Source organism: Myotis lucifugus, unplaced genomic scaffold (assembly GCF_000147115.1).
Source record: "Myotis lucifugus unplaced genomic scaffold, Myoluc2.0 scaffold_2, whole genome shotgun sequence".
Taxonomy (NCBI): domain Eukaryota; kingdom Metazoa; phylum Chordata; class Mammalia; order Chiroptera; family Vespertilionidae; genus Myotis; species Myotis lucifugus.
The window spans coordinates 24,664,719-24,691,406 of NW_005871050.1; the positions used below are offsets into that span (position 1 = coordinate 24,664,719).

Sequence of the window (26,688 nt, forward strand, 5' to 3'; positions counted from 1 at the left end):
AATATATTTCTAATTCTTAATATCTTTATGTAACAAATAAATCATTCTCAGTGTTGTACTTACCCATAGCTACACAAACCAATAACAATAAGGATTTACTGTTTAGCCTTTTTTTTTCTTTTTGCTATATTTCTCAACAGCTTCTACTATGAGGTTACACTCCACTCCACTATCTTTTTAAAAATGTATCATTTCTTAACTCTTGGTAATACTCATGCTTCCATTATAACTTGAATTACAAGGCTACTTTGCTTTGCAAATAGAAATTGTCTAATAAAGCTGACTTCACGGTAAAATTTTGTGAAACACTTATGCATTCTGAAACACCTCCCCACCCCCATCTCCAGGAAAAGCAAAAACCTAGTCATTTTTGTGGAAATGTTTGTGGTGAATAAAAGAGGAGGAGGAGGAGGAGGAGGAGGAGGAGGAGGAGGAGGAGGAGGAGGAGAAGGAGGAGGAGGAGTTCTGTGATTCACCAGGAATAGTAATGCTTTAACAGTGCTGTCTAAACTTTCTGGTAATTGTTGTTTCTCATTTGTTCTCATTTGTTCTCTATTTATCCCTTGATGCTTTGTTTTGTGAGTCCAGGAATTCTCTTGCTATGTCAGCCATTTCCTTGTCATTCTTCTCTCTGGATGAGCTAAAATATTTATCACAGGCCTAGGAAGTTTACATTACCTGTTCCTAAGGATTAAACTTGGTGATGTAGTTTAAGGAATATTTGAGTACTAATAGAGATTTGAGTTCTAATGTTTGTCCTAACATTAACAATCTGTGTGACCTTAGACTAGTCACTTCCCCTCTCTGTGTTTCAGTCCCCTCACTTGGAAAATAGTAATCACAATAACAGAAAAGATATATTGAGCATGTTGCATGTGTCAGACACTGCACTAAAAATTTCATATAAATTGTCTTATGTAATCCTTACCGTATTTCTATAAGGCAAGTGCTATTATTCCCATGTTATAGATAAGGAATCTGAATATCATAGAGGTTAAGAAACCTGTCCAAGGTTATGGAGTTTATACTCTAAGCCTGTCTGACTCTCTGACCTGCAAAATATAAAAAAATGGGTTACTTAATTTTTAAGATTCTTTAATTCCATGATCTAGCATCTATAAACGGTACTGCTCTTGTCACTCTGCATGGGTATTTAAGTATCTATTGAAATTAGAGTGAGAAATCACACTTAATCAATAGGTCCCCTCTAAACCAGGATTTGGTAATTTCAGAAATTCCTTAGGTTTGAGGATTATATTAAACAAGTTGCTCTTTCAATTTTATATGTTTGAAATTTAGGGCTCAGAGCACATAGTTGGTGTTCAATAAGTATTTGTTGAATAAACCAAATAATAAAAGTCTTTTTAAGCAAACATGCAATTGCAACAAAACCTTGCATTTATGTGAAGAAAGCATTTCTTCTTTTACTTAAGTCTACATAAAACTCTTCCCTCTTGGAAAAATAATATCAGACCTTCCTGATTTTAGAGGCCAGTTCGTGGTTTGCCCTTCCAAACTCAGAATTGCCTGAGTGTAAAGGAACAGGTCACCTCAACCTAGTGGGTATTTCAGCTGTATAAGCCCTGAGCAACTACTCAAATATATATGCAGCATTAAATTTAAAAATGCCTTCACTTGGTTTATTCCTATATATGTAGACCACTTGTTCAATTCCTTCAGATGCAAAAAAAGTGATATCTGCAAAATTAAAGTATTTATCTCTTAGAAGTACAGAGAATTACATGGCACAGTCTGTGTAAGCATTTAGCCATGTTCCCAGATCAGAGTTAGTGCTTTAATATGGTAACTGCTAACATTGTCATTGTTGCTGCTGCTGCTGTTATTGGTTTCACAGTAAGTGTGACTCACTTGCTGAGTTGTTAGTAGGCTCTTCCCATTATCCCAGCCAAAACATTGTTAGCGTCCATCACTATATTTAAAAAGGACAAGGACTATTAGAATACTTTTTAGAGGTTCCATGTCCTTTTTTTCTTACTAAAGTGGTTTTGCCTTTTTCTTTTTCTCTTATAAGAAAATACACTAAACTATGAGTTCTTTTTTTTTATTGATTTCAGACAGGAAAGGAGAGGGAGAGAGAGATAGAAACATCAGTGATGAGAGAGAGTCATTAATTGGATGCCTCTTACATGCCCCCTACTGGGGATCGAGCCTGCAACCCAGGCATATGCCCTTGACCGGAATTGAACCCGGGGTCCTTGAATCCACAGGCTGACACTCTATCCACTGAGCCAAGCTGGCTAGAGCTGCCTTTTTAAGTTTGGAATCCCTTTATCAAATGAGGAAAGCTTTATCATATGCAGAAACCCTCTGTATAAAATGGGAGCTGTTCTAGTTAAAGCCTAGAGCAGTGATAGCGAACCTTTCGAACTCGGCGTGTCAGCATTTTGAAAAACCCTAACTTAACTCTGGTGCCGTGTCACATATAGAAATTTTTTGATATTTGCAACCATAGTAAAACAAAGATTTATGTTTTTGATATTTATTTTATATATTTAAATGCCATTTAACAAAGAAAAATCAACCAAAAAATGAGTTCGCGTGTCATAAGTTCGCCATCACTGGCCTAGAGAGAGAGGCCCAAAATTTCTGCCAAGGTGGCTTTCCCCTTTTTCACCACCTCATCCTCCACTCCCTAAGCCCATTTCCACTGCCCTAGGGGTTAAAACTGTGAATGACTTGGAGTGTAAGGGGAATTCGAGTTTAACATCTCCAGACCTTAACCTTTCAAATCCTTGGGATTTTTGTGGCTCCCCTCCCTCAGCACTTCATTAAAATTCCTAGAGTTCTAATCCTAGAATACCAATATCTTGGGTTATATGGAATTGCCAAGAATCCCTAATCCAAAGAGGCTTAAAGACCCTGAAACTCTAAGAATCAGTTATTAACTCAAAAATGAACTTTATTCCTCACTTCTCATTCCCCGGTCTTATTGTACATATGCAATTGTCTAGTGGGAACCATTTTTCCCTTCCTTCCAACTCTTGTCCCAGAATTTAAAATGGTGATATACTCCTCCACTTCAATTCCCACACCCAACCCCCCACCAAAGATATTGTTAGGCATTTAGAATTCACTGCTTTGACCCATAAGTTGTTGGTTGTCCCAACTTCCAGTCTTTGTAGAATCCTTAATTCAAACACACATATTCAGGTACTAACCTGCAGAGTAAAATTTAGTGCCGTCTCCACCTCCTTCTTAGCACCTCTAACATCCTCTCTGTACCCCAGTTCTGATGCTTTTCCATATTCAAACTGGCACATATGTGAATTTCACTCCTCTTATTAATTTATTAAAGAACTCTCTTTGTTCACTGATGGGTTAAGAACAACAATACTCACTCCCATCTACTCAAATCTTCCCAGGTTCAAATCCTACCAGTTCCTAGTTGTGTGACCCTGGGTAAATAATTTAACCTCTCCATGGCTCAGGATTAGAGGTTCAAATGTATACAATATTTAAAAACCAGTACTGACATATAGAAATTGCCAATAAATATTAGCAAACATCATCATCATCATCATCATCATCTATCTTCATCATCATCTACAGACTATAATTTTATTTGTAGGCCATTTAATTACATTAATTCATATTATCCCTCTTTTCCAATTGTATTGAAGCCAGATTGTGGAAGGAAAAACATTTGTTTATGATGGGGCTTATGTTTATTTATTATAAGACTCAGCCATTCAGATGGTATAAAGAAATCAAGCATTATCCAGACTCAAGGAAAAATAGAGATCATCTAAGATGACACAGCTAGTATGTCACAAAAGTCTCCTAATTTTGAGGAAAAGATTTTCAGTTAACCTATACTGTGGTTCAAGAATATTAAACCAACTAATTATTCAACTGTTGGGTATCATCATCAATTACAATGTGATGTTTTCTGCTGGGTTCATGTCATTACATTAAATGCTTTACCAACAGTTTCTTCTTGATCTGACCAAGCACTTAACACCCAAATGAAAAACAAAACAAAACACTGGCATCTGTTCTAAAGGCTCTAAAAAGAAACATACAATTCACTATTTCTCTTTTTTCCTCCTAAGACAAATCAGTTTAATTATCAGCAATCTTCATCAGGGTTTGATGCTTCCTCCTAAGACCCAATGTCAACCCATGATCATGTGTAGTTGCCAAAGCAGCAACATGGTAAGACATAATTTAGATTAATCACTCTGGCTTCAGCATAGCAATGGATTAGAGGAATAAAGGAAGGACAGGAAAATGAGGCTTGTAGGAAGTTCATGGACTGGTGAAAAAGAAAATGGCAAGAGGACTAGAGACCTCAATGTGGTCCAAGGAGAGCCTCCTGGGAATAAGAGTGAGGGAGTCAAAAGGATAGGGCAGTGTTCACATTTAAGTTTTTAAAAATATAAATCTAATGTTAATGAGGTCACAGTCAAGGATGTAATACACATTTAGGATGGCTATTTTTTACAACTATTCCTATTTCTACCTCTGCTGCTGCTGCTAGAAAAGGCTATATCATTGATTGAGCCTTACTTTCTGTCTGCACTTTGTAGATGGATGGATGATCTCACTTAATGGTCACCCTATACAACCCTATGAGGTAAGTTCTAGCATTCTCATTTTACAAATGAGAAAACTGAAACTGGGGAATAGTAAATACTAGTAGCTTGCCCAAGCTTACATAGACAGCAGCTAAACTAAAAAATGCATTAGTTTGACTTCACAGCCCATGCTCTTAACCACCATTTCATATTCTGTTATATTTAGCATTTTTACATCAATGTTAAGTGCAAGTGCAGTACTTCCCAAAGTCCACATTTGTATATACTAGGCTAAGCTGCCTCCCTAAAATACAGGGGTGAGCAAAAGTAGATTTACAATTGTATAAGAAACATAGTTTATTCTTATTTTATTTATTTATTTATTTATTTATTTATTTATTTATTTATTTATTTTTGTATTATTGTATGAACAACTATAAACTTACTTTTGTCTACCCCTGTATTTCTCATCTCTAATTTTCTGCTCACTTAGTCCATGTGTTCCTTGTAAGCCATTTAGTTTGTCGCTGGACATGGTATATTTTAGTGCTTTGGTATAACTATACAAGATGGTTCTTCTGTTTTATGATTCAGTTAGAATTTGGTCATGTGCCAAGAGTGGACTATGATCATGATTAATTCTTAGAATTGGACTTTATCTTCTGCTGAGTATTTAAGATACAGTTACTACTTTTAGTCCATTATCTAGAGATTGTCTTGGTATATTAATGCATTTGACATAAAAAATACATAGATATCATCTTGTCCAATATCACCTACTATACATTTACTTGTTTTGTTGAGACACATGCCCTTTAGGGCTCAGGAATGGAGATGAACAGTGTTACCATCACATGCAATACTTTCAGAGACAGAGAGTTTCACAGTATTTTCTTTTTGTGTGATTTACCTCTTGAAAATGTACCATTAAATTAAAAAAATAAAATTATATAAAAATCATGTTAACTCAGTCCCTTTCTAAGTACACAGAATATAGTGAAGACCAAGTGGTATAGTTTGTAATTATGAGGACTATAAATCTGAATAGAAAATATTTTATTCTTCAGCTAGGGTATGGCTTTTCCCAGAGGATTCATGGCCATTTAAATTTAAATAGAGTTATGACACATTATGAGTGTGGGGCCAGGGAGCTCAGTGGGTTATAGTCCAGTGATAATGAGGCCACAGTTACAGGGCTTAATCCCTGGAAAGGCCAGATAACTCTCAACTACTCATTCCAACATTAAGTTTAAGCAGCTGTTTCACTATGTGCACCACTGGTTTCAAGAGGGCCTAGCCTAGACAGGCAAAGAGGGTAGGTGGCTTAACACAAGCTCATTACTATGGCTGTAAAAAACAACTTAAAGTGCACAAACTCTGCTAATGGTGGTGGAGTGAGTGGCATCATCTTTCTTTATAAAGTACAGCACACAACTCAGTAATTTTAAAAACAAAAAGCATCTTCCATTGCTCCATAAGCATTATTCTTCACAAATGCTAATCTACTTCTAATCTCCTTCATCACAAAGCCTATTATAACTCTCAGACTACATTTATTTAGTGCCTCATAGCAGTGTTCTACCATGTATGGCCCAATTGGATCCCATGAGGAAGAAAATACTTTTTGGGTGGATGGCCCTATGCAAAGAATCATGTCTATAGCACACAGGACACCACTTCTGCTCCTGTCCATAGTTTCTCAAAGATAAACAAGTCAGAGGTTTTATTCTCAGCACTTATCCCTGAGTTTTATATTGTACTCTGCTTTGTCAGGTCCTTTATACAAACTGTTATTAATCAAGTCTTTTCAGAAACAAGTTTCAAAATTATTCATCTTCAATATGGGAACTTAATGTTAGAGCAAGAAGAGGGCTCCTCATTGAGTATCAAAGTCTGAAAACTACCTAATATGATATATTTACTTCCCGAAGCCTTAAAACTAAAACTAAAGCCTTAATTTAGAGTGACAGGGATTGGGGGCTTGCAAAAAGACATTTGCTTGCAATCATTAATGGATTGATCATATTATCATTCTATATAATTATACAACTGGCAAAGATCCAATGTTTGACAAAATTGCGTTGGCCAAACATATATCTTTATACATAGGAGAACAATGATTTCAAGAGATGCTTCCATTGTCATTTTCTGACAATTTTAGCTTCATGACTGATATAATCTACAAAGAGATGAGATATGCAACAAAGATACTTTGGCATAATATAGACATGGATTATATTGGCCAATAGATTCTTCAGGATAACCTTTGTTTTGCCATAATATTTCTTATTAGAGTTCCTTTTTAAAACATTTTTCCTTTTGAAAATCAGTGTGGGGATGTGCTTTTATTATAGTTCTATAATCCCAAATAAATGAATATGGCTGTGTTGGTGAGGGGGTGGACAAACAGGCACTCTCATACCTTGTTGGTGGAAGTGTTAAATGGAACAACTTGAATGAATGGCAACTTGGTAATGAAAAACGCACATATCCTTTCATCTAATAATTCTACTTTCAGGAATTTATTCTAGTGATAAATTTGCATATGTACTAAACAGCTCATTTTCAAAGATCTTCACTGAAGCCTTGTTTATAATAGCAAAATATTTGAAATCAACTGAATGTCTATCAATGGGGCCTGATTAAATAAATTACAGTACATCCAAATAACAAAACACTGCTTCTGTTAAAAATAAAGTACTGACATGTAACCTTTAAGACAGAGGCACATAACAGAAAAGAAGATAGTTTGTTACCACTTGTGTTAAAAACATACCAACCACACACAGAGAAATGTACCATATATGCCCAAATATTAAGGTGTTTTTTCCCTAAAATGTTCCATCAGGAAAAAAGAATTGCCCTAAATTCAAATCCTTATAAAATATCTTATGTAATGTGATGATTTTGCATATTCACTTATTTTTATACATAAAGTACTCTTTGGGAAAGACACATTAGTTTGAAATATTCTCAATAAATGCTGGTTTTGGATGCTCATAGAGAGTACCTGTCAGAATTGTAATAAAAGAATATAAATAAATTCTTTCTGAAGGTATGACCTCTTAACTGCAAGTGTTACATGTCCTAGACAAGTTTTTACAGGTCACTCTCAAAATTAATGCTGTGAAAAGGGATCACATTACCCAAAGATAGGACAGTTGGACCATCAAAAACAATGATGAATGCAATTGAATGAAACAAAATAAAAATACAAAAAAACCACGAGTTTATAAAGATATTTTTAAAAATAAAAGACAATGCCTCCAGAAAATAAGAGAATGCAGAACTGGTTAAGATGGCTGTCAGTGAGGGAGAGAATGTGAGTAAGCGAAAGAGGAGTGTGTGGATATGTGTGTGTGTGTGTGTGTGTGTGTGTGTGTGTGTGTGTGTGTGACAGATCCTACAGGAATCTCAGGCTCTACTAGATGGGGAGCCCCTGCTACCACTGCAAGCACTCCCAGGGCGCTGGCTCTGGCACAGAAACCATGCCATCTTGAAGGAGAGAGCTGCTGTGACTAGGAGTCCAGCCTCATCACCACCAGACTGGCCTCAGATACAGTCCTGGGCCCTGCAGCCTCTCCACCCAAAGAACTGCTACTTCATCTGAAGACCCACAAACTCCGGGACTCCAACCTCCCTGGCCATAGACTCCTGTGATCCCCAGAGTGCTCTCCCGTCCCGCCAAGCCCGCCACATCAGTTGTTCAGTTCAGATTCTCAGGGTAGGCAGGGGCACTTGCACTGTGCCTTGGGTGCCAGGGACGCACAGTGAATTGCATGCCGGAGGGGTCTGGGCCCTCACAGGGAGTCATACACCAGAGGAACTGTGCACACGTCCCTGCTGACCCCGAGAATCTGAAGTCAACAACTGAGGCATACCATATGTCAGAAAAAGAATTCAGAGTAAAGGTCATACAGCTCCTAAACGGTCTGGATGAGAAAATCAACTTATGTAAGAATGAAGAGAAAATGAAGAATGATATAGCTACAACAAAAAACACAATGGAAGGTTTCAACAGTAGACTAGAAGAAGCTGAGAACCAAATTGGCAAGTTAGAAGACAGGATGGGAAAACACCCAATCTGAACAGCAATTGGAGAAAAAAATGAGAAAAGCAGGAGGAGAGCTTAAGGAAGCTTTGGGACAACATTAAATGAAGTAACATCTGTATAATAGGGGTGCCAGAAGGACAAGAAGAGGAGCAAGGAACAGAAAACCTATTTGAAAAAATAATGACAGAAAACTTCCCTGATTTCGGGAGAAAAATGTCACATAAACAGAAAGAGTTCCAAACAAGATGAACCTGAAAAGACCCAACACCAAGACATGTTGTAATTACAATGGCAAACATTAATGACAAAGAGAGAATCTTAAAGACTGCAAGAGACAGTCAGAGAGTTACCTACAAGGGATCTCCCATTAGATTACCAAATGATTTCTCAACAGAAACACATTAGCCCAGAAGGGAATGGAATGAAGTATACAAAGTGATGCAAAACATGGGGCTGAATCCAAGAATACTCTATCCAGAAAAACTATCATTAAAAATTGAAGGGGAAATCAGGAGCTTCGCAGACAAAAACAAACAAACAAACAAACAAACAAACAAAAACAACTAAGGTAGTTTATCACCACCAAGCCAGTAAAGCAAGAAATGCTAGAGGGACTATTATAAAAAGAAGAAATCGAAAGGGAAGAAGGAACACAGGCATAAAGGATTAAAAAAAAATGGCAACAAACAAGTACCTATCAATAATAACCTTAAACATAAATGGATTAAATGCTCCAATAAAAAGACATCCAGTGGATAAGAAAACATGACCCATGTATATGCAGTCTACAAGACACCCACCTCAGAACAAGGGACTCACACAGACAGAAAGTGAAGGGATAGAAAAATATTTTTCAGGCAAATGGAAATGAAAAAAAAAAAGCTGGGGTAGCAATACTTATATCTGACAAAATAGAGCTCAAGTGAAGGCCATAGCAACAGATAAGGAAGGCCACTTTGTAATACTAAAGGGATTGATACAACAAGCGGATATACTAGTAACTCTGGTAAACATACATACACCCAATGCAGGAGTACCCAAATACATAAAAACAAACAAACAACAACAACAACAAACTCCTGGAAGATATCAATGGAGAGATCCACACCAATACAATCATAGTAGGGGACTTTAATACCCCATTGACATCACTGGATAAATCCTCTAGACAAAAAATCAACAAAGAAACGCAATCCTAAATGACTCACTGGATAAGATGTACTTAACTGACATCTTCAGAACATTTCACCCCCAAGCTACAGAATATACATTCTTCTCAAGTGCACATCGGACATTCTCAAAGATAGACAACATATTGGGACACTGGAAAAGTCCCTCCAAATTCAAAAAGATTGAAATAATATCAAGCATCTTTTCAAATCACAATGGCATCATATTAAAAATAAACTACAATAAAAACAATCCAAATAAAATAAAAATCTTGGAGGCTAAATATCATGTTATTAAACAATGATTGGGTTACCAAGGAGACCAAAGAAGAACTAAAAAACATCCTGGAAAAAAATGACAATAAAAACACAACAATCCAAAATCTATGGGACATAGTGAAAGCAGTCCTGAGAAGGAAGTTCATAGCATTACAGGACTACCTCAAAAAAGAAGAAAAACTGCTAATAAATTATCTAACTCTACAACTTAAAGAATTAGAAAGAGAGCTAGAAGAAAAGCCCAGAGTGGGCTGAAGGAAGGAAATAATAAAGATCAGAGTGGAAATAAATGACACAGAGACAAAACAAACAAACAAACAAAAACAACAGGTAAAAAAACCCAAGAGCTGGTACTTTGGAAGGATAAACAAAATGGACGCAGACACCAGGGGGGTGAGGGCATGAGTGTGGGGGGCGGAGGGATGGGAGTGCAATGGAGGGATAAGGACACATATGTAATACCTTAATCAATAAAGGAAAAAAATAAACCTCTAGCCAGACTCACTAAGAAGCAAAGAGAGAGGACTCAAATAAACAAAATCAGAAATGAAAGAGGTAAAGTAACAACAGACCCCACAGAAATACAAAGGATTGTAAAAAAAAATTACTATGAACAACTCTATTCCAACAAATTGGCTGACCTAGATGAAATGGACATACTCCTAGAAAAATATAAGCTTCTAAAACTCAATCAGGAAGAATAAAAAATCTGAATAGGCCAATAACTATGGAGGAAATTGAAGCAGTAGTCAAGAAGCTTCCAGCAAACTTACGCCCTGGGTCTGAGGGCTTCACAGGGAAGTTTTACCAAACACTCAAAGAAGAACGAAAACCTAACCTCCTCATGCTATTCCAAAATATTCAAGAGGAAGGAACACTTCCAAGCTCTTTCTATGAAACCAGCATCCCCGAATCCCAAAACCAGATAAAGACACTATAAAGAAAGAGAATTACAGGCCAATATTCTTGATGAACAGAGATGCTAAAATCCTCAACAAAATTCTGGCAAATTGGATCCAGCATTACATTAGAAAGATCATACAACATGACCAAGTGGGATTTATCCCGGGGATGCAAAGTTGGTACGATATCTGCAAATCAATAAACATAATACATCACATAAACAAATTGAGAGACAAAAATCACATAATTATATCAATTGATGCAGAAAAAGCATTTGACAAAATCCAACACCCTTTCGTGATAAGAACTCTTAGCAAAGTAGGAATAGAGGAATCATACCTCAACATAATAAAGCCTTATATGATAAACCTACAGCCAACATCATACTCAATGTGCAAAAGCTAAAACCATTTCCCCTAATAAAGGGAACAAGACAGGGATACCCATTTTCACTACTCCTATCCAACACAGTACTGTAAGTGCTAGCCATAGTCATCACACAAGAAGAAGAAATAAAAGGCATCCAAATTGGAAATGAAGAAGTAAAACCATCATTATTCACAGATGACATGATATTGTACATAGAAAACCCTAAAGACTCCATCAACACACTACTAGACTTAATAAATGAATTCTTAATGTAACAGGATACAAGATTAATACCCAGAAATCTACTGGTATTTTTAAACACCAATAATAAACTCACAGAAAGAGAAACAAAAAAAATCCATTTACCATTGCAACAAAAAAAGTTAAGATACCTAGGAATAAACTTAACTAATGCGATAAAAGACATGTACTTGGAAAACTACTGGATGTTGAAAAAAGAGATAGAGGAAGACATACTAGTAAACAAATGGAAGAATATACCATGTTCATGGGCTGGTAGAATCAACATCATTAAAAGTCCATACTACCCAAAGGAATCTATAGATTCAATGCATCTCCCTATTAAAATACCAATGGCATATTTCACATACCTAGAACAAACTCTCCAAATATTCATTTGAGGTAAAAAACAAAACAAACAAACAAACAAAAAAAACAAAAAACCCGAATAGCCGCAGCAATCCTGAGAAAGGACAAAGTTAGAAGGATCACAATACCAGATATCAAGCTATATTACAAAGCCACTGTTCTCAAAACTGCCTGGCACTGGCATGAGAATAGACATATAGACCAATGGAACAGAACAGAGAACCCCCAAATCGACTGAAACCATTATGCTAAATTACTATTTGACAAAGGAGGCAAGAACATACAATGGAGTAAAGACAGCCTCTTCAATAAATGGTGCTGGGAAAATTGGACAGATACATTCAAGAAAATAAAACTAGACCACCAACTTATACCATACACAAAAATAAGCTCAAAATGGATAAAAGACTTAAATGTAAGAAGGAAAACCATAAAACTATTAGAAAAATCCATAAGCAGCAAAATATCAGACATATGTCGTAGCAATATCTTTACTGATACAGCTCCTAGGACAATGGAAACTAAAGAGAAAATAAACAAATGGGACTACATCAAAATAAAAAGCTTTTGCACAGCAAAAGAAACCATCAAGAAAACATTAAGAAAGCCCACTGCATGGGAGAACATATTTGCCAATGTTATCTCCAATAAGGGTCTAATCTCCAAAATTTATAGGGAACTCATACAACTTAACAAAAGGAAGATAAACAATCCAATAAAAGAATGGGCAACCGACCTAAATAGACACTTTTCGAAAGTGGACATACAGAAAGCCACGAGACATATGAAAACATGCTCAAAGTCACTTATCATCCAAGAGATGCAAATCAAAATGATAATGAGGTACCATCTCACACCTGTCAGAATGACTATCATCAACAAACAACAAGTGCTGCTGAGGATGTGGAGAAAAAGGAATCCTCATGCACTGCTGGTGGGAATGCAGACTGGTGCAGCCACTGTGGAAAACAGTATGGAGTTTCTAAAAAAATTAAAAATGGAACTCCCATTTGACCCAGTAATGCCACTTCTAGGAATATATCCCAAGAAATCAGAAACACCAATCAGACAGGATATATACAACCCTATGTTCATAGCAGCACAGTTTACAATAGCTAAAATCTGGAAACAGCCTAAGTGCCCATCAGCAGATGAATAGATTAAAAAGCTGTGGTATGTCCACACAATGGAATACTATGCTGGTGTAAAATAGAAAGAACTCTTACGATTCACAACAGAATGGATGGATATGCAGAGCATTATGCTAAGCAAAATAAGCCAGTCAGAGAAAAATAAATATCACATGATCTCACTCATTTGTGGAATATAATAAACAACATAAACTGATGAACAAAAATAGAAACAGAAGCATCAAACCGACCACCCAACCTCAGAGGGAATATGGGGTGGGGATAGGGGGTAAGAGATTAGCCAAAGGACTTTTATGTATGCATATAAGTATAACCAATGGACACAGACATGGGGTGAGGGCATGTGCTGGGGTGTGGGAGTGGCTGGGGAGAGGTCGATGGGTGGAAAAGAAGACATATGTACTACTCTAAACAATAAAGAATCAAAATACTAAAAAAAAGACAATGCCTCCACCCACTAAAAAAAAATCAAAACACCTCTTATTGGACACCTTTGGAAGTAATTTGAGTACCAACCTTTTACACTGAAAATTAACAATCAAAATGATGCGTTTGTCATGATTTCCCTGTATGAACTACATTCCAGAGTAACCAAAGACCCCTAGCTGATGAGGTAAAGTTCTTTTCAAGAAAAGTATCCTAGCAAGTTAGTATGGAAGGCAGGATAGTTTGTTTTTAAATCACTATTTTGTAAGCCCTAGTGAAATAGTTTATTTGGGTAATAATCACCAATAGATGACTCCATTAGATGAACGGTTGATCAGGAACTTTGCATTGGAGGGGACAGTTACGCATTTAATATTCTGATCAATCTATGTGTCCCTAAAATATGAAACAATAAGACACTGTGTGCCTCCTGATATAGTATTATACACACAGCCCCAAAAATGAAGAAATCTTGCCAAAAGTTGAACCTGAACCTTATTAAGCTTCTTAACTTATCTTCCACTTATAGGAATTACAGGGAATAGAGGAAAAAGTTAAATCACATCAAATGAAACTAATAGAGAAACCCAGAACGTGGTACATTCTATAAGACAATTACTCGTTTCCTTAAGAAGTCAATGGTAGTGGAAAAAGAAGGGAGACTGATTTAGAATACAGAGATATAGGTGATACAAGCAAATACAATGTGTGGATTTCTTTGGATACTGATGTAAACAAACCAATTATAGACTTAATTCTTCTGATCTTTTCAATATGCATTCATCAAATACTTGCTGAGTATTTTACTCTATGCCAGATACTGTTACAGGCCCTAAGGATGCCAAAGTAAATGAAACCTACAATCTGAAGCAAGAGTTAATTTGGTTTCCTTCAAGTGAAACTTCCTATAATCCCTACTTGTTAAATCTTATACCTTCTCAAGTCACTATTTAAATGTAACCTCCTCTAAGAATTCTTTATTAAACCCCCACACTGGCTATAAATGATGTGTCCCTCCTCTCTGTCCACTTAACTCTCTGTAATTACATTACAATACTTACTATATTCTGCTCTAATCATAGTAGCTGCGAATGTGTATTTCACCCCTAATAATAACTAGCATTTACTGAGAAGTTCACTGTGTGCCATATACTTTAAATGCCTTCTATCATTCATTTCTCACAATTTATGAGGTATGTGCATTCTGTATATTATGAATGAGAAAATCAATGCTTAAAAAATTAATTTTCTCACAGCCTTCTGAGTTCAGAATCTGGGTTTCTTCTATTTCTTTGAATTTTCCAGAAATCCTCCCTTTATTCCTTCATAGTTTTCAAAGTTTTAAGCAATTTTAAATGTCTAGACAAGCTAAGATATAAGTAGTGTATACATGCCAGTGCTAATATAAGCTATAGGATTCAAATGGACAGAAGATAGAAATGATCATTTAGGGCTAGGACAGAAAGGGAGAGATCTGTGGTGGAGAATAATAATAATAATAATAATAATAATAATAATAATTATATATATATATATATATATATATATATATATATATATATATATATAGGCTAATATGAAAAGTGAGGTTGACCTGGAGACCAGGATTTAGATTGTTCACTATGATGTTTGCTGACCACCAGGGGGCAGCACAGAACAAAAGAAGGCCCCATCTGGCAGCCAGCAGTCATGGAAGGGAGGCCCTGGCTGGCAGCCGGAAGCAAGGCACTGGCTGGCAGCCAGAAGGCCCCGATGGGCCCTAATCACCAGCCAGGCCTAGGAACCCTACCCGTGCACGAATTTTGTGCACCAGGCCTCTAGTAATAACATATAAATAAAATACAGGAGAAAGTTACATGCATTAAGAATGGGGGTCCTGCTTATTTCTTGATACAACTTTCCTTTTCTCCCTTCCAGATGTTCAGAGAGAGGGAGAGAGGGAGCATAGCAGTCACTGTAACTCCTAGAATCTGGTTCTTAACTATTATGTCATGTAATGTGCATTATACATAGTAGTCACTCAACAAAAGTTAGCTGAATTTTTTAAAAAAGTTATTTGTTAAACTGGATCCAAACCATCTCCTCTGAGTTGCTTCCTCAAAAGTGTTTTTCTATTATAATGTTGAAGAGAAAACAAATATGAACCTGAAAGAGAAAAAAGGATTTGTTTTTCAGAGTATTCTCATTTAAAGAAAGGCCTTAAAATGAATTTAAATATATTAATAAGAAATCTGTGAGGATAGCTGCCAACATTAGTAAATTCTGCCTTCTGTTACATAGTTGCTGCTTATTCAGGAATTACACAGGCTTGCTAAAGATAGCTGCTGACTAAAAATAAATATTTGACTTTGCTGTCTTATCCTACTCCATTTATTAAACAAGTTATTTTATATAACTATCCTAGAAAGTGAAAATTTTTCAGTCACCACCAGATATATTTCTGATACACAAATGTTGAGTTAATGATAATTTGGGAGGTAGCAGGCCTTTTTTTCTTTCTTGTTTTTGAAACTTTCATACATCTGCTCAAAATATCTACTGCTGGTGACTGTAGAACATTTTTCACAGTAAAGCTGGTGAAATAATGTCATTTTAAACCGTCGTCTCATAGCTATGGCCTCAAATGATTAGGCATGCAATTCTGAACTTGATTTATGGAGGATGGAGCCCAATTCTCTGGCCCCAGGCCTGAATGCTGTGATGGTAGAAACCCATACTGGAAAAATTTAGTTTTCCAAGTAGATGAGGGTGATTAATGGAGAGGCTCTTCTCAAAGCCAGTTCCCAAGATTAAGTTGTTGTGCTCCCTGAAGCTGAAAATTGAATACTGGAGCTGATTATTTCTAGTATCAAATGATTACTGACAGAGGTTTGAATGTCACCATTATAATAGGTAAAGGAAGACAATAAAAAACACAGACGTAATTAAAAGAAAATAAAAGTTCTATGTGTTGAAAGTAGAGGACAGTTAACAGGCTAATAATTCATGAAAAAATCAATTGAGAACAATTTAAGTAAAATGAAAATTAATTTAAGTGGGTTTTTTGGTTTACAGAGCATTAAGTCAATATTTTGATAATTCTTTTTTAAAATTAACAACAGAGAACAAACCTCTAAAAACAAAAATTTAGTAAATTAAAAAAAGATAAAATTATAGTATCGATATAAGTTAATAAATTTAATCTTAAAAGCAATTTAAAATACATCTTTATTTATATTATGACCATTTTGGTTGTGTGTGTGTGAGAGAGAGAAAATGCACAGTGGAAGGTGAAGATAAATAGAAAGGACAGATCTCAAAGGATAAAGAATTAGATGTGGTAAGGCTGATCAAGTCAATATGAGAAACAGAGATGAAGATAAATTGAAAAAAAAAGAGAGAGATACAGAAAGAGCAAAGTATGTATGTACATACATACACAAAACACAGATGTAGAGGAAAAGGAGAGCTAGAAAGACATTCTCATTAGTTCAACAAATCTTTATTGAGGCAAAAACAGATCTAGAGTGATGGGGAGGCAGACAGGGGAAGTTCTGTAGGTCTATGACCTTGGCCAAGTAAACTATTGCTGTGGACCCACATTGTACAAAATTGTTTTGGGTGGCCTACTAATTGTAAAAGAACTGTGCTAGACACTAAAGGAGACCAAAATGAGAAATAAAATAGATTTCCTACCTTCTAAGGACTTACTTAAAAGTTCAATTGAACCTATAGGTGAAATATCTGCTGGTTTCATTATCCTTTCTTAATATTTATTTTTTATTGATTTCAGAGAGGAAGGGAGAAGGAGAAAGAGATAGAAACATCAATGATGAAAGAGAATCATTGATCGGCTGCCTCCTGCATGCCCCCACTTGGGATTGAGCCCTCAACCCAGGCATGTGCCCTTGACCAAAATCAAACATGGGACCCTTCAGTCCATATACCAATGCTCTATCTACTGAGCCAAACAAGCTAGGGCTCATTATTCTTTAAAATGATGAACTTATGCCATGGCCAGGTAGCTCAGTTGGTTAGTGTTGTCTGAAAACATGAAGGTTGTGGATTAGATCCCCGGTCAGGGCACATACCAATGAATGCATAATTATGTGGGACAACAAATCTCTATCTCTCTCTCTCCTCATCCTCATCCTCCTTCATTCTCTTCCTCTCCCTAAAAATTAATTTAAAAACTATGAACTCACTGGAAATTTAAAACAGACCTTTCTGCAGTGGCCAGCAGGATTGCTGCTTTAATTTCTCATTTTAGATTATAAAGGCTTTACAAAGGTATGCATAAAAATAGAACTTTCCTGTTGCATCTTCAGAGGTCAGAAGCATAAATAACAACCAGGAAGGGAAAACTCTTTGGTATTCAAAGTCACTTGATGGCCTGATCTTTGCTCTTGGAGAAATCAGTCTTGCTTCATTACCTGGTATCTGGGAGATATTTGAAACCATCACTTACTTTTTTCCTTTTTTTAAATTCAATGCTATTTTTTGGCTCAATTGGGTCTTAAAATGAATAATCAAAACAAAATTATAACATCTTCCACTCCCCACTTTTCCAAAAACAACTCTAAAAAATCCACTTCATGAATAAATAAATAAATAGCTCCCATATTTAAACCTACAACTAGAACAATGTTTTCCATTAGAAACATAATGTCAGTCATATTTTCAAAATTCTGAGAGCTATATTTTAAAAGTTTAAATGGTGAAATTAAAAATGTCTGTAAAATCTCATCTTAACATATAATCAATATAAAATGTATTAATATTTATTATCCATTTTAATCCTATATTTTAAAAATCAGTTACATATTTTATACTTACAGCATATCTCAATTTGTACTAGCCACATTTCAAGTGCTCAGTAGCTACATATTTGCTGTTTTTGATAGCAAAGATCTGGAATGCTATTTCTCTGTGGATTGTGTATCCTTTCCTATTGTTAACTATACCAAAGATTCAACTTGATCAAAATCAAATCTAGAATTCACAGCTGGAAAGGGCAGAGGACACATGGAAAACTGTAAAATCAGGGATCTGGGCTGGGGACAACTGCAAGACTTCCCAGCCCAGAGGATCAGAGGGAAACCACACAGCACAGAGGCCACGTCCCTTGGGTCAAGAGCAGTGTCTGTCTGTGGAAAGGAGGTCTGCAGGACTGCTGGTGGCAGGAGATTTTAGAGCTGGGTCCACAGTCACGAAAGACTGAGCCCAGAGGGGACATTCAGGATGGCTGCCCAGACCACGAGGTGCTGGGAGGAGAGGGGCCAGTAGAGGCACAGCTCTTTCCCCCTCTTTGTGGTCTTTGCTTTTCTTCACTGAACCTAGTTCATAGGACCTTTTTGACATGGACACTTACTCATGGCTGTGGTGCAGAATTGTGGAGTCTGAGGAGAGGAAAGGGTCCGGGAGAGGTGGCCAAGAGTCTGGCACTGAGTCATACCTGAAATGCGGGACCTAGGTAGCCATTTTCTCCTGAAAGCCCCTCCCTGCAGTCTCCAGGCAACCAACTCAGCCACACCCAGACTACATCCTGAGCAGTACAAAGGGAAAAAAACTCTGAATAGCCCCTGAGAATGCACAGGGACTGGCCTGAAGAGAGGCCTTCAGTCCCATAAACAGGAAACTGAGAAGCCACAGACAGTACAAAAGAGTGGGATCTTAAACAAGCCAAAGGAACCAAAACTTCACTTTTTCATTTTTATTTTATTACTAGAGGCCCAGTGCACAAAAAATTGTGCACTCAGGGGGTCCCTCAGCCCTGCCTGTGCCCTCTTGCAGTCTGGGACCGGTCGGGGGATGTCCACCTGCTGGCTTAGGCCCAGTCAGACATCCCTCTGGCAGCCCAAGAGCCCTCGGGGGATGTCCACTTGCCAGCGGGGAGCAGGCCTACGCTGCGGTTGGACATCCTTAGCGCAGCTTAGGAAACAGGAGAGGCTCCCGCCACCACCGCTGTGCTGGCAACCATCAGCCTGCCTTGTGGTTGAGCAGAGCTCCCCCTGTGGGAGCACACTGATCACCAGGGGACAGCTCCTGCATTGCGCATCTGCTCCCTGGTGGTCAGTGTCTGTCATAGTGACCAGTCATTCCCAGTCTTTCTGCTGTTAGAGTCAATTTGCATATTACCCTTTTATTATATAGGATAGAGGCCTGGTGCATGGGTGGGGGCTGGCTGATTTGCCCTGAATTGTGTCCTGGATCAGGGTGGGGGTGTCCTGCTGGGGTGCGTGGCCAGTGTGGGTGAGGGGCTGAGGACCGTTTTCAGGCTGGCCACACCCCCTTTCTTGGTGGTGGTACCCACTGGGGTGCCTGGCCAGCCTGGGTGAGGGGCTGCCGGCCGTTTTCAGACTGACCATGCCCCCCAGCGACCCAAGCTTCCAGCCTCTCCTTTTTTTCTTTTTTTTCCTGGGATTTATTTATCTACACTAATAAAAGACAAACATGCAAATTAACTGTACCTTCACTACGCCTTAAGCCACGCCCACCAGCAAATCAGAGGGACTCTATGCAAATTAACCCAACCAAGATGGCGGCGGCAGCCACAGAGCTGGAGCAAGCAGGAGGCTTGATTGCCCCAGTGATGGAGGAAGCCAAGCTTCCTGCCTGCCGCAGCCAGCTCTGAGCTCCACTAAAGGCAACAAAGTTTCAATTATAGAAGATAAATAAACCCCAGATACCTGCTTTTAGCTGGCCATGGCTACGGAGCTGGAGTGAGCAGGAAGCTTAGGTTGCCCCTGGCGATGGAGGAAGCCAAGCTTCCTGCCCGCCCCGGCCGGCTATGAGCTCCACTCAAGGCTACAAAGTTTCAATTATAGAAGGTAAATAAATCCCAGAATAAAAAAAAAAAAGAATAAAGGAGAGGTTGGGAGCTTCCGTCGCTGGGGGGCTTGACCAGCCTGAAAATGGCCCTCAGCCCCTCACCTAGACTGGCCAGGCACCCCAGTGGGGACACCCCCACCCTAAAGGGGGTGTGGCCAGCCTGAAAACAGCCATCAGCCCCTCACCCAGGCTGGCCAGGCACCCCAGTGGGGTCCACCATCCTGAAGGGGGTGTGACCAGCCTGCAAACACCCATCAGCCCCTCACCCAGGCTAGCCAGGCAACCCAGCAGGACCCCCACCCTGATCCGGGACACCCTTCAGGGCAAACTAGCCGGCCCCCACCTGTGCACCAGGCCTCTATCCTATATAATAAAAGGGTAATATGCAAATTGACTCTAACAGCAGAAAGACTAGGAATGACTGGTCACTATGACACACATTGACCACCAGGGGGCAGATGCGCAATGCAGGAGCTGTCCTCTGGTGGTCAGTGTGCTCCCACAGGGGGAGCTCTGCTCAGCCACAAGCCAGGCTGATGGCTGCCAGCACAGCGGTGGTGGCGGGAGCCTTCTCCCGCCTCCTCAGCAGCACTAAGGATGTCCAACTGCAGCTTAAATCTGCTTCCTGCTGTAAGTAGACATCCCCTGAGGACTTCCTGCGCTGCCAGAGGGATGTCTGACTGCCAGGTTGGGCCTGATCCCCCAGGGAGCGGGCCTAAGCCAGCTGGTGGACATCCCCCGAGGGGTCCCAGACTGCAAGAGGGCATAGGCCGGGCTGAAAGACCCCCCCTGAGTGCACAAATTTTTGTGCACTGGCCTCTAGTCTTCTATAATTGAAACATTGTAGCCTTGAGCGGAGCTGAGGTCCGGCCAGGGCAGGCAGAAGCTTGTCTTCCTCCATCGCCGGGGGCAACCCAAGCCTCCTGCTCACTCCAGCTCCCTGGCCGCCACCATCTTAATTGGGTTAATTTGCATACTCACTCCTGATTGGCTTGTGGGAAAGGCTTGTGGGTGTGGCTTGTGCATAGCAAAGGGATGGTTAATTTGCATGTTTCTCTTTTATTATATAGGATTATTTTGTTATCTCTTTTTTCTTCTCTATTTTCATTTTTCATTTGTTTCTTTTTTTCTATTTCTTTTTGCATTATTTTTTCCATCATTCTAATTTATTTTATTTTATTTTTTATCCTATTTTTAATCAATTTTTTTACATTTATTATTACTATTATTACTATTATTATTTTCTTCTCTTTCTCTTTCTTCTTATCCACTCATCCTCTTTCTACTTCCTCTATACTGAACTGAGGTCCTCCCTGTATTCATCTAATTCTTAACCTTACTTTCTGTATATAAGCTTCTGCCCCAACCCTTTTACTGGGAATTTGGTGTTTGTAAGTTTTGGTTTCTCTGTTTGTTCTCTGGTGTTTCCCCCACAATATATATATATTAGAAGCCTATTGCATGAAGATTCGCGCAATATGCCTTTCTTCCCCCGGCTTCTGGCACCGGTTTTCCTCCAGGACCCGGGACCCAGGCCTTTGGTCCAGCCGCAGTGGAGAAGCCAATCCTTGAGGCTAAGCTTCTCCCCTCCAGCCGCAGCGAAGTTTGGCTTCTCCCCTCCGGCCACAGTGAGGCTTGGGTTCTCCACTGCAGCCACAGCAAGGCTTGGGTTCTCCACTGTGGCCACAGCAGAGAAGCCAAGCCTCTTCAGTCTTCAGTTTTCAGTCTTCACTCTGGCTGGAGTCTTCACTCTTCACTCTGTGTCTGCATATGCAAATTAACCGCCATCTTTGTTGGCTGGTGGGTGTAGCAGAGTGACACCAATTTGCATGTTTCTCTTTTATTTGTGTAGTTTTTTCTATTTTCTTCCTTTTTCTGATTTTTCTTTTCTCTCATACCATTTTTTCTCTCTTCAATATCATTTGTGCTCTCTTTTCACTCCGCTAATTCTCTTTTCTCTGGTGGTCAATTATATTGGGGTTATCAGTGTCATGAGTACATTCGTGTTTTGTTCCCATTATGTCGTGTCTTGTCACGGTGAATTTTGTGCTAGAGAGCGAGCCACATAACCAGACACCTGGAGAGGAGACTCCATCCACGAATGGGTCAATAACACTCCAGACCTGATTACAGAGGCAGGAAGAAGGCGGCAGTGAGGGAGAGAGTGTGAGTGAGTGAGGGAGCAAAAGAGGAGTGTGTGGTCATGTGGGATGTGTGTGTGTGTGTGTGTGTGTGTGTGTGTGTGTGTGTGTGACTGAGTCACAGTTAGATCCCGCAGGACATTTGGGAGCAGGCTAAACGGGCTCACCTAACTAGGCAGCCTCTGCTACCATTGCAAACAGTCCTGGAGCAGCCAGTTCTTCCTCAGAAGCCTCACCTTTTTGAAGAGGAGAGCTGATGTAACTGAGATCCCAGCCTCACTTCCACCCAGGGTGCCCTCAGGTAACACCTGGGACTCTACAGCCACCCCTGCCAGGGACCTGCTACGTTGTATTTAGTCCCATGGTCACCGAGACTCTAGCCACCCTGGGCATAGGCTCATGTAAGACCCAAAGCACACTCCCCTCTGACCGACCTAATGCTTTAGACCAGGGCACTGTGACCACATGATCAGCAGCCCCACAAGCAGCCCTCCCCAGGCGAAGGAGTGGCAGCCTCATGCAAACTGCCCCGTCCAAGGAGCAACAGCTGTGCAAGCAGCCCAACCCCCCAAATGAGGAGCAGCAGCTGTGCGCACACTCCATCCCTATCCAGAGAACAGCCTTCCCTGCCCGAGGAGCAGCGGTGGCACAAGCAGCCTGCCCACAACCCGAGGAGCAGCAGTCACACAGCCCGCATCCGATTGAGGAACAGTAGCCACGTGAGCAGCCCACACCCCTCTGAGGAGCAGCAGCTGTGTGAGCATCCCCCCCATCTGAGGAGAAGCAGCCTCACGAGCAGCCTGCCCCCATCCCAGGAGCAGCAGCCATGCGAGCAGGTGGCCCTTGTCCTAGGAGCAGCAGCTGCATGAGTTGCCAGCCCTGGTCCAAGGAACAGCAGCTGTGCAAGCGGCCTACACCCATCCAAGGATCAGCAGCCTCACGAGAAGCCTACCCCCATACGAGAAGCAGAAACCCTATGAGAAACCTGCTCCTGTCCATGAAGCAGCAGCCTCATGAGCATCCCACCCCCATCTGAGGAGTGGCAGTACCTGCGAGGATTCCACCCCCATCTGAGAAGTAGCAGCTCAGGAACAGCCTACCCCTGTCTCTAGAGCAGCAACTGCATGAGCAGCCTACCCCCATCTGAGGCAGCAGCCCCGTGAGCAGCCCGCCTCCATCCGTGGAGCAGCAGCCATGCAAGCAGCCCACCCCGGTAGAAGGAGCAGCAGCCCTGTGAGCATCCCGCCCCCATCCAAGGAGCAGTGGCCAAGTAAGAATCCCACCCTGGTACAAGGAGCAACAGCTGCATGAGCAGCCCGCCCCCGTCTGAGGAACAGCAGCTGCACGAGCAGCCTCCCTCAACAAGCCAGTGGAACCACCACTGCTGGGAACAGTGCCCACCAGAGGAGCCGCTGCCAACTGAGGAGCAACTGCTGCTGTAACTACCTGAGGAGCAGCTTCCATCCGAGGAGCCATTGACACCCAAGGAGTAGCTCCTGTATGACTCGACACCTAGATGCTTTGGTGAGAACAAAAATGGGTAGAAAAAGTAATCACCAAAGGAAAGAAAAGGAGGAATTGCCAGAAAAGAAGCTATATGAAATGAAGGTATGCAATATGACAGAAAAAGAACTCAAAATAAGGGTCATACAGTTCATAAAGCAGATGGATAAAAAAATAACCAACTTATGTAAGAATCAAGAAGAAATAGAGTGATATAGCTGCAATAAAAACACCATGTAAACTTTCATCTGTAGACTAGGAGAAGCGGAGGACTGAATTAGCAAATTAGAAGGCAGGGATGCAAAACACATGCAAACTGAACTACAATTGGAGAAAAAAATTACAAGACAGGAGGAGAGCCTAAGGAAGCTTTGGGAAAACATGAAACAAAGCAACATACGAATAATGGGAGTACCAGAATGACAGGAAGAGGAAGAAGGGGTAGAAAAACTATTTGAAGAAATAATATCAGAAAACTTCCCTGATGTGGGGAAGAAAATAGTCACACAAGCACAGAGAGTAACAAACAAGATGAACCAGAAAAGGCCCACATAAGACACATCATAATTAGGATGGCAAATGTTCACAACAAAGAGAGAATCTTAAAGGCTGCAAGAGAGAGACAGAAAATTACATACAAGGGATCTCCCATTAGATTATCAAATGATTTCTGAAAAGAAATACATCAGGCTAGAAAAGAATGAAAGGAAATTTACAAAGTGATGCAAAGCAAGGGACTGAATCCAAGAATACTCTACCCAGCATTGCTATCATTCAAAATTGAAGGGGAAATAAGGAGCTTCATAGAAAAAAAAAGGCTAAGGGATTTTATCACTACCAAGCCAGCAATGCAAGAAATGCTAAAGGGACCAGTGTAAAAAGGAGAAATAAAAAGGGAAGAAGGAACACAGACACAAAATATAAAAATGGCTACAAACAAGTACCTATAAATAATAACTTCAAATGTAAACAGATTAATTCTCCAATCAAGAGGCACCGAGTGGCTGAATGGATAAATAAACATGACCCATACATATGCTGTCTATAAGAGACCCACCTCAGAACAAGGGACTCACACAGACTGAAAGTGAAGGGATGGAAAAATATCCTTCAGGCAAATGAAAATGCAAAAAAATGCTGGGTAGCAATACTTATATCTGACAAAATAGACCTCAAAGTGAAGGCCATAACAAGAGATAAGGAAGACCACTTCATAATACTAAAGCAGTGATGGCGAACCTTTTGAGCTCGGCATGCCAGCATTTTGAAAAACCCTAACTTAACTCTGGTGTCGTGTCACATATAGAAATTTTTTGATATTTTCAACCATAGTAAAACAAAGATTTATATTTTTGACATTTATTTTATATATTTAAATGCCATTTAACAAAGAAAAATCAACCAAAATAATGAGATCGTGTGTCACCTCTGACACGCATGTCATAGGTTTGCCTTCACTGTACTAAAGGGATTGATATAACAAGAGGATATAACCTTGATAAACATATATGCACCCAATTCAGGAGCACCCAAATATATATATTAAAAAAACTCCTGGAAGATATCAAGGGAGAGATCGACAACAATATGATCATAGTAGAGGATTTTAATACACCACTGTCATCACTGGATAAATCCTCTAGACAAAAAATCGGCAAAGAAACAGCAATCCGGGAAGCTGTGGGGAGTGATTGGGTCGTGGCCGTTCTGGCTTTCTTAGCGACAGTTTTGTTCTTTCCTTTCTACAATTCCACATATGAGTGAGATCACGTGACACTTGTCTTTCTCCGACTGGCTTGTTTCACTTATCATGGTGCTCTCCAGGTCCATCCATGCTGCTGCAAATGCACGTAACTTCACTGAAGGGTCAAGTTTTGTAGATCGGCTACTAACCCGGCGGCTACTAACCCGGAGGCAACGACTCGCAAGCAACGTGACTGTAAGAGCCCAGAGGAGACCTGCACCCCTCCACGGAAAGCAGATTCAAGCAACAGCGGCCTCCTGATCACCACACGCTCTGCCTGGGGAACAGTTGCTGTGTGTGAAGCCTCCCTCCACCAGCCAGAAGAGCCACCACAGCTGTGAACAGCACCCACCAGAGGCCCTGCTATCAACAGAGGAGCCGCTGCTACCACAACCGCCCAAGGAGCAACCACAGCCCGAGGAGCCACTGCCACCCAGGGAGCAGCCACTGCCACCCAGGGTCCAGCCACTGAATGACTCAACAACTAGTCATGTCAGTGAGATCAAACATGGGTAGACAAAGAAACCCCCAAAGGAAAGAAAAGGAGGACTCGCCAGAAAAGCAGCTAAGTGAGACAGAGATATGCAACATGACGGAAAAAGAATTCAGAATAAGGTTCCTAGAGTACATGCACCAGATGTTCAAGAAGCAAGAAGAAACAGATGAAAAACTCAACTACTTATGCAAGAAGCTAGAAGAAACAGATGAAAAAATCAACAACTTAAGTAAGTCCCAAGAAGAAATGAAGAGCGACATAGCTGCAATAAAAAACACCATTGAAAGTATCAACAGTAGACTGGGAGAAGCGGAGGACCGAATTAGTGAATTAGAAGACAAGGAAGCAAAACACACTCAAACTGTACTGCAAATGGAGAAAAAAATTAAAAGACAGGAGGAGAGCCTAAGGGAGCTTTGGGACAACATGAAACGAAACAACATACGAATAATAGGGGTGCCAGAACAACAGAAAGATGAACATGGATTAGAAAACC

General features: G+C 40.0%; 1 protein-coding gene across 6 annotated transcripts in view; it reads right to left on the minus strand.

Annotated features, from left to right (window-relative positions):
* PAK3 (p21 (RAC1) activated kinase 3) overlaps positions 1-26,688 on the minus strand; it is a 361,927-nt gene that overhangs the window by 30,040 nt on the left and 305,199 nt on the right. The window lies entirely within an intron of this gene.